Source organism: Octopus sinensis, linkage group LG10, assembly GCF_006345805.1.
Source record: "Octopus sinensis linkage group LG10, ASM634580v1, whole genome shotgun sequence".
Lineage (NCBI taxonomy): Eukaryota > Metazoa > Mollusca > Cephalopoda > Octopoda > Octopodidae > Octopus > Octopus sinensis.
The window spans coordinates 21,886,558-21,895,852 of NC_043006.1; positions in this window are offsets into that span (position 1 = coordinate 21,886,558).

The following is a 9,295-nucleotide window of genomic DNA, read 5'->3' on the forward strand; positions in this document are numbered from 1 at the left end:
AAGAGAGAGAGAGAGATGCAAGATTTCTTTCAGTTTCCATCTACCAAATCTACTCACGTGTCTTTGGTCAGCTTGGGCTACAGAAGACACCCAAGTAGTCATGCAGTGGGACTAAACCTGAATTTAAGTGGTTGGGAAGTAAACTCCTTAACCACAAAACCACACTTTGCACCTGAAGTATTCAAGTATGGAGAATTAACAAGATGGAAAAAAAAAAAAAGAGAAAAAAAAAGCATTGAAGACAATTGCAATGTCTTTAACCCTTTAGCATTTCAACTGGCCACTTCCTGCCAAAATATTCTGTTTTATGTTCAAACTGGCTAGACCTGGTTTCCCACACCAACCCTACAATATCATTCTAAAACATTAACAGTTACCTCATCAAAATCTCTAAGATAATGCATGATTAATTCAAAACAACGAGAGTAAATAAGCATTACTTTTAACAGAATAATGTGAATAATAAAGGGTCAATCAGGTCTACTGAATCAGGGCCAGCCCAAGGTGAAACAACTAGATTCTGTTAAATTATTTTATTCAAGTTTTCTATTTCCATCACATTATTGTTCTTTCGTAAAAGGAAACAAATCAAATAACAATCAAATAAAGTGCTTTGACACTTTGTCCAAAGCATTTTCAGAAGTTTGTCCAAAATGTTCATGCTTATTTTTAGACTTTTAGTTAGCACTTGTTTCATAAATTCTGAATAATATGAAACTTTCCTTTCATAAGTCCCAAGTTACTCTGATGGTTGAAAAGAAAAAAAAAATTAAGAATGTATATCATACATGAATGAATAGATGCCAGGGAAAAACAAAAATGTTCACTAAATTGCAGGAGAGGCAAAGGGTTAAAAAAATACTTAGCTAATTAATTAATCCGAGTCTGAAAATAGAGAAGATTAATCAACAGAGAGGTGATGAGGAGACCAAATAGATTCTTTGAGAAACATTTCTTTATTCCAAAGTGTACATGTATCTAACAACTCTATTGATAAATCAGTAATAATTACTCATTTCTAATTACATAAACACACTTAAGTTGACTGGTTATTAAATCTCTCACTACTTCTAACCAACACATTATGCCATTGGCATGCACACACACACACACACAATTACATTGCACATTAGAATATTCTGTAAACAGTACTAGCGTATTACGTTACAAAGAGTAATTAAATCCTAGAAATCTTCTCAGTATCAGACTTCAACCTTTTCAGGCAAGTTCTCTGCTACTGTGCACCATAGGCGCAGGAGTGGCTGTGTGGTAAGTAGCTTGTTTACCAACCACATGGTTCCGGGTTCAGTCCCACTGTGTGGCACCTTGGGCAAGTGTCTTCTACTATAACCTCAGCCCGACCAAAGCCTTGTCAGTGGATTTGGTAGACGGAAACTGAAAGAAGCCCGTCGTATATATATATATATATATATATATATGTGCGTGTGTGTGTTTGTGTGTCTGTGTTTGTCCCCCTAGCATTGCTTGACAACCGATGCTGGTGTGTTTATGTCCCCCGTTACTTAGCGGTTCGGCAAAAAAGGACCGATAGAATAAGTACTGGGCTTACAAAAGAATAAGTCCCGGGGTCGAATTGCTCGATTAAAGGCGGTGCTCCAGCATGGCCGCAGTCAAATGACTGAAACAAGTAAAAGAGTAAAAGAGTAATACAATGATATCTATGCAACCACCAAAAAACTTTAGGTGCCTGTGAATTCTTTTTTTTTTTTTTTTCTCTTCCCATTTGTTGATTATTTTCATGGCAAAACAAAGCAAGATCTATGGCTTTTTACAGGGTCTCTGAAAAGGATGGCAAGGCAGAAACTACTCGTAAATAAAAGACAAGGAAAATGATTTAGCTAGATGATGAGTTCTGAATACATAAAGAAGAGATTAAAAAAGTAAAGACTCCCTTCGGTCAGGAATGGCCATGGTATTGCACCTAGAAAGTTACCCTCCAAGGCACAAGTCCAGGCAAAGTTGTTTATGAAAGACCAGTTGCCCATGCATACCAGCCTCCCCTCTCTATACTACTGATGTTATCCAAGGGAAAGGTGAAGGCCAATAGAGATCAGCACCAATGATGTCGCAACTCATTTCTACAGCTGAGTGAACTGGAGCAACGTGAAATAAAGTGTCTTGCTCGAGAACATAATACAAAGCCCAGTCCGGGAATCAAACTATCTCATGATTGTGAGCACAACACAAACCTCTGAGCCATGGGATTAGACCTATTCTATTAAATTAATACATTATCAAAAACAATGACGAATCCTCCTATATTATTCCTAAAGGGAAAAATAATTTGTATTCAATGTTGTTATAATAGGAATCATCATACCCAGATAGTGAGTTCATTTTCAAATTGAAGATCTGATCTGAATGCTTACAACAGAGTGGAATCTGTTTTTAGCACCCAAGTACCATATGGTAGGGTTAAATCATATCACAGAATTGAGTATCCACGAGATATCTCAGAAACTGCTGCAAGTTAGGAAGTCAGTGTTTTACATCAATACTTATTAACTGCAATTTTTTTTTTTTTTTTTCAGCATATTTATTTTTCAACAATATATTTGAATATTAAGACCTGAACTCATCAATATCTCATATAACTGGATAAACTATGAGTTACATGAAAACCCAATTAAATCTAATACAAATACATCCAAACAAACAAAACATACAATTGCCCAAAATATCCATATAATATTGTTTGTTTCAGTCATTTGACTGTGGCCATACTGGGGCACTGTGTCTAAAAGTTTTGGTCATTTTGAGCCTGGTGCTTATTCAATTAGTTTCTTTTGCCAAACTGCTAATTACAGGGAGTGGACACCAGAAGGAAGAAAGAGACTGAGGGAAAGACCAGGGAAGATGTGATGCAATACATTCCAGGATGACATGATGGAGTTGGATCAAGGAGTCAGGAGGAAGGCCCATTGACTAAGGCTCATTGCCTGTTGTGCTGATATCACAGGAGGATCTATGATATACACACACACAGACAGATATATATATATATATATATATATATATATAATATATATATATATATATATATATACGTGGCCGATGCCAGCCTCCCCTGGCACGTAAAAGCACCCACTACACTCACGGAGTGGTTGGCGTTAGGAAGGACATCCAGCTGTAGAAACACTGCCAGATCAGACTGGAGCCTGGTGCAGCCTCCTGGCTTCCCAGACCGCGGTCGAACCGTCCAACCCATGCTAGCATGGAAAACGGACGTTAAACGATGATGAAGATGATATATATATATATAATAAAGTGTGTATGTATGTATACACACACAAATACATATATGGAACAGGAGGTGAGAGAAACAATCTAGGTGCCAGACAAGGCATTTCACAAAGAATTCTCACAACATGTTTTGCTGCAGATGATGCAAAACCTGCCACAACAACTAACGACACGCAACTACTACTTGCATTATCACAAAGATATGCGAAAGACAAATACGTGTACACAATCAAGTGTACATGGATGCAAACACAAAATTTTCAAAAATGAACACATTACATATGGTTAAGTGATTACAAATTTTCTTTTACCTTTTGATTCATTTTTATTGTGACTATAAAATATAGTATCTTTTATCTTGTACTCGTTTCAGTCATTGAGCTGTGGCCAAGGTGGGGCACCGCTTTAAAGAAACTTAGTTGAATGAATCGACTCCACTACTTTCTCTTTTATAAGCTAGGAACTTTATTGGTCTCTTTGTCAAAAGGCTAAGTTACAAGGATATAAATAATAATGAAATTATTGTATACAGTGCTCAGGTGCACCACAACTTGTCAGAGTGCGTATAAAGTACATGCAGTAATGTACAAATGTCTGGAAAGCGAACAATGTATGAGTCAGATACATGCTTGTGTGTGTATGGAGGGGAGAAAATCAGGTGTAGTGTTGGCGAATCTCAGAAAGCATAAACACACTAACACCAGTGATTGAGAATAAACACACACACACACACACACACACACACACACACACACACAAATCATAGCCAAAAGTATGGAACATAGGTCTAAAAATTAAAATTTTTATATTATATGCCCAAAGTTATATCTAATTTGCAGTATATTATCACTACTTACAGTAATATGGTGGGTATTATCATCATTTAGCGTCCATTTTCCATGCTAGCATGGGTTAGACGGTTCAACTGGGGTCTGTGAAGCCGGAAGGCTTCATCGGGCCCAGTCAGATCTGGCAGTGTTTCTACGGCTGGATGCCCTTCCTAACGCCAACCACTCCATAAGTGTAGTGGGTGCTTTTTACGTGCCACCTGCACAGGTGCCAGACAGAGCTGGCAAACGGCCGCGAACGGATGGTGCTTTTACGTGCCACCGGCATGGGGGCCAGGCGAGGCTGGCAAACAATTCTAATTTTGAAAAAAATGCTTCAAAACTTTTGAACACAGCTTATGTGTTCCTGTCTATCCGTTTCTGTCAACCAAATCCACTCACAAGGCTTTGGTCAGCCCAAGGCTATAGTATAAGATACAAGCAGTGGGACTGAACGTGGAACCACGCTGTTGGGAAACAAACGTCTTAATACACAACCGTACCAGCAAACTGTGAAAAAGAAAATTAATTTTTAGACAAAAAAAAATCAGTAGTATGAAGTAGTGATATTTAGACAGAATCAATAGAATAGACAGATGATCAAAGTCAGTCAAACCATGATCACCTTATACCACACTATACTCTTTTACTCTTTTACTTGTTTCAGTCATTTGACTGTGGCTATGCTGGAGCACCACCTTTAGTCGAGCAAATCAACCCCGAGACTTTTTCTTTGTAAGCCCAGTACTTATTCTATCGGTCTCTTTTTGCCGAACCGCTAAGTGACGGGAACGTAAACACACCAGCATCGGTTGTCAAGCAATGCTAGGGGGACAAACACAGACACACAAACACACACACATACATACATATATACGACAGGCTTCTTTCAGTTTCCGTCTACCAAATCCACTCACAAGGCTTTGGTCGGCCCGAGGCTATAGCAGAAGACACTTGTCCAAGATGCCACGCAGTGGGACTGAACCCGGAACCATGTGGTTGGTTAGCAAGCTACTTACCACACAGCCACTCCTGCGCCTATGTTTATCTAATGGATGTGATTTGCTTCTTATTTACAGGAGGTCCAGCAAATACAGAGAGATTAACTTTGTTAACTATATACTATTTCTTACAGCATCCATCCATAAATTGCTTTAAAAAAAACTGGATATCAAACAAAATGAACAAATGATAGGAGTGGCTGTGTGGTAATAAGCTTATTTCCCAACCACATGGTTCCGGGTTCAGTTCCCCTGTGTGGCACCTTGAGCAAGTGTCTCCTACTATAGCTTCAGGCCAACCAAAGCCTTGTAAATAGATCTGGTATATAGAAACTGAAAGAAGCCCGTCGTATGTATACGTATATATATATATATCACCGTGACCGACCAGGCCATCAGATGTTGCTATACATCGCTGGTCACAATGCGCTTTGCATTGTTTTAGCCTTCAAATGACGCCACCCCGCTGGCTAAGCAAGTAGGCCAACAGAAGAAAGAGTGAGAGAAAGTTGTGGCGAAAGAGTACAGCAGGGATCGCCACCAGCCCCTGCCGGAGCCTATTGGAGCTTTAGGTGTATTCGCTCAATAAACACTCACAACGCCCAGTCTGGGAATCGAAACCACAATCTTACGACCGCGAGTCCGCTGCCCTAACCACTAGGCCATTGCGCCTCCACATGTATATATATGTATGTATGTATGTATGTATATATATATATATATATATATATATGTATGTATGTTTTTGTGTGTCTGTGTTTGTGCCCCTACCATTGCTTGACAACCGATGTTGGTGTGTTTATGTCCCCTTAACTTAGCAGTTCATCAAAAGTGACTGATAGAATAAGTACTAGGCTTATAAAGAGTAAGTCCTAGGGTCGATTTGTTCAACTAAAAGGCAGTGCTCAAGCATGGCCAGGCACTAAAAGAGTGACTCTTCCCAGACAATAAAATCTTAGATATTGTTTTGCTTTCATGTTAAACTCCACTCTAAAAGGAATCAGTAAATTCATAAGGTAAGTTCTATCGTGGACTATGAACTAATTCATGGTTGACAAATTTGTCAATTCTTTTTATTGACAATTCTGTCAATCCTTTTTATTTCTCCAAGAAAAATATATTGAATTAAGAAAGGAATTTAAACTGAACAAAATGTTGATAGAAATTTTTGATAGTTACAAGAAATAATCTTTTCCACTGTACGCACAAAGCCTTAAATTTTAGTGGGTGGAGCTATGACCCCAGTGTTCAATTGGCACTTATTTTATCAATCCCAAAAGGATGAAAGGTAAAGCTGACCTTAGCAGAATTTGAACCGAGAATGTAAAGATGAACAAAATACCACAAAGCAGTTTGTCCAGTGCAATAACAATTCTGCCAGCTTGCAACCTTAATTACTGTACAATTAATATTTGACTATGTATTTACCCTGTGAATCAAAAAAAAAATCCTCTCAAATTTACAGACAAAGTATTACTGACATGTAATGGAATTGTCTTAAAATGAGGTCACAACCAAAATGCATCTCACATTGCTAAGACAAGAATCTCTGCCACTTAACCCTACCACTACCATATTAGCTTTGGTAGATCCTCAATTTCATGAGCATCAGCCAAATAATGTGTGTAGTTAAGTGGTCATTATTCACTATTGGGCGGTCAATAAAACATCTGATATGGCCTGTTGTCCAGTGGACAGCAATACCTATCCTGTGTTAAGCAATAATAGCATAAGAGGAATGTGTCCATAAATCTCCTTTTTGGTTTTCTGCTTCCACTATGAGAACACTTTAGTCCTCATGAATATTTACAAAAAACACCTTAGAAGTATAGTAGACTTTGAGAAATTTAGTATACAAAATTCAGTTTTAAAGCCAAAATGAATTTTGTATAATAAATTCATTTTGGCATTAAAAATGAATTTGAAGTAAAAAAAAAAATTTTAAAAAAACATAAAAATTGCTGATAACGTTTTAGTAATTCCTGAAATTCTAACTAAAATGGCAAATTTTGTAAACTGTCTTTCAGCTTATAGATGTTTATCTACAAGATAACATAAAATTTGTTTGGCTAGTTTTGTATACTTTGTAAATTTCAAGAGTAGAAAATATTAAAAGCAATTCAGAAATTCCAAAAATCAGAATTTATAGGATTTAGTTAACCAGATACTTGGAGAGTTTCATAGAAATAGTCAATACCTTCTATTATCTAGATGACTTAATCAGCAGTGGAGATGGTATTCTGAAAGCATAGTAAGCAGAGTAAAAACAAGGTGAAAAATAAGTCCCATTAATTATGGAACAAAAGGATTCACTCTAAGATTGTAGTTGCTAGGGTATAAAGTGCATAGGAGCAAAAAGAAAAACAAAAAAACAGGAGTGGCTGTGTGGTAAGTAGCTTGCTAACCAACCACATGGTTCCGGGTTCAGTCCCACTGTGTGGCATCTTGGGCAAGTGTCTTCTGCTATAGCCCCGCGCCGACCAATGCCTTGTGAGTGGATTTGGTAGACGGAAACCGAAAGAAGCCTGTCGTATATATATATATATATATGAACCGGATCCTCGAAACACACACCATCATTAAAAGTAAACGGCAACCAAAATCCTTGAAAAGGATTTTAACCCAAGCTACACTGCACTCAACATCAACCACAAAACCAGCAGTTAGAAAATGTGGAAGGCCCAACTGCGGAGTCTGTGTCATCTTGAAAGAAGGATCAGAATTTATACTGGAACAAGGCCACCAGTTCACCATTAGAACAAACTTCACCTGCGCATCAGAAAACTTAATTTACGTCATAACATGCGCAGGCTGCAATAGGCAGTATATAGGCCATACAAAAAATAGCTTACGTAACAGGATGGCGGTGCATAAATCACAAATTAGAAACCCTGATTACCGCAAAATACCGGTCAGCGGACACATAGATAGATGTGCTGGAAATGTAAATCCGAAATTTACAACTAACCCGCTCTATAAATTCAGTGACAACGCAACCTTCACACAACGCCAAAATAAAGAACTATATTTCATAAAAAAATTTAGACCAAGTTTAAACACCCTGGGCCAGGAATACTAAAACAAAAGATAAGTCCTCCGAAAAGGAGAAGCAAAATTCCACCACGCCGCTACTTCAAACAGACACTCACTCTGACGGAAATATGCCTAAGTAAAAAAGGAAAAAAATTCTTTCGTGCAAATCTGACCCTGATACATACGATACAGCTAAGGGTCAGACCCGATTCTGATTGGTCAACAAGTTGATGACGTCTAGCTCAGCTAGAATGGACAGGATACAAACAGGGGACAGTCATTAGTCAGAATATTGATGACGTCCTTTTCTGCTTGAATAGTCACCTAACAAGTACAGACAGGGGGCAGATCTAATGTAGCTATAAGTCGTGATTGGGCAGAATCTGCATGACGTCCCGTTCTGCTTGACTAACGAAGCGACTGGTCAAAACAGGAAACAAACAAGAGGCAGTTATAATGCAGCGATTGGTCAAAATAATGATGACGTCCCGTTCTACTTGACTAAAGCCACCTAACGAAACGATTGGTCAAAACGTTGATGACGTCACGCTACGCTGGATTGACCACCTAACAGGCATTATAAAACCGAGCACTTCACAAAAACTCAGAACCACCCAGCGAACATCCACCATGGGTCATCACATTTGCTTAAGGTAAAAATGAATTCCTCGCTCTTTCGGAAACATCAATCTTCTGTATTGACCGCTTTCCACCACTTTGATCTGTTTTTTGTATTGAATACGTATCACCACCGTGGGCCACTGCATCGAACACTTTGAACATATACTTCAAACTATATATCAACTATACATGAACTATATATCAACTATACATGAACTCTAAGATGTCTGACTCCGTTGTGTATTATAAATGAATTTCTTGTGTTTGACGGCATGAGCTGTCATTTTTTATATATAACTTTTTTTGATAAAGTTCATTTCAGGAACTGAAACATGTTATAATGTATATATAAAAATTAAAAATTGTATAATACAGCAGCATTGTCGAACTTCATTTTTTACAAATATATATATATATATATATATATATGTATATATATGTATATATATGTATGTGTGTGTGTGTGTTTGAGTGTGTTTGTCCCCCTAGCATTGCTTGACAACCGATGCTGGTGTGTTTACGTCCCCGTCACTTAGCGGTTCGGCAAAA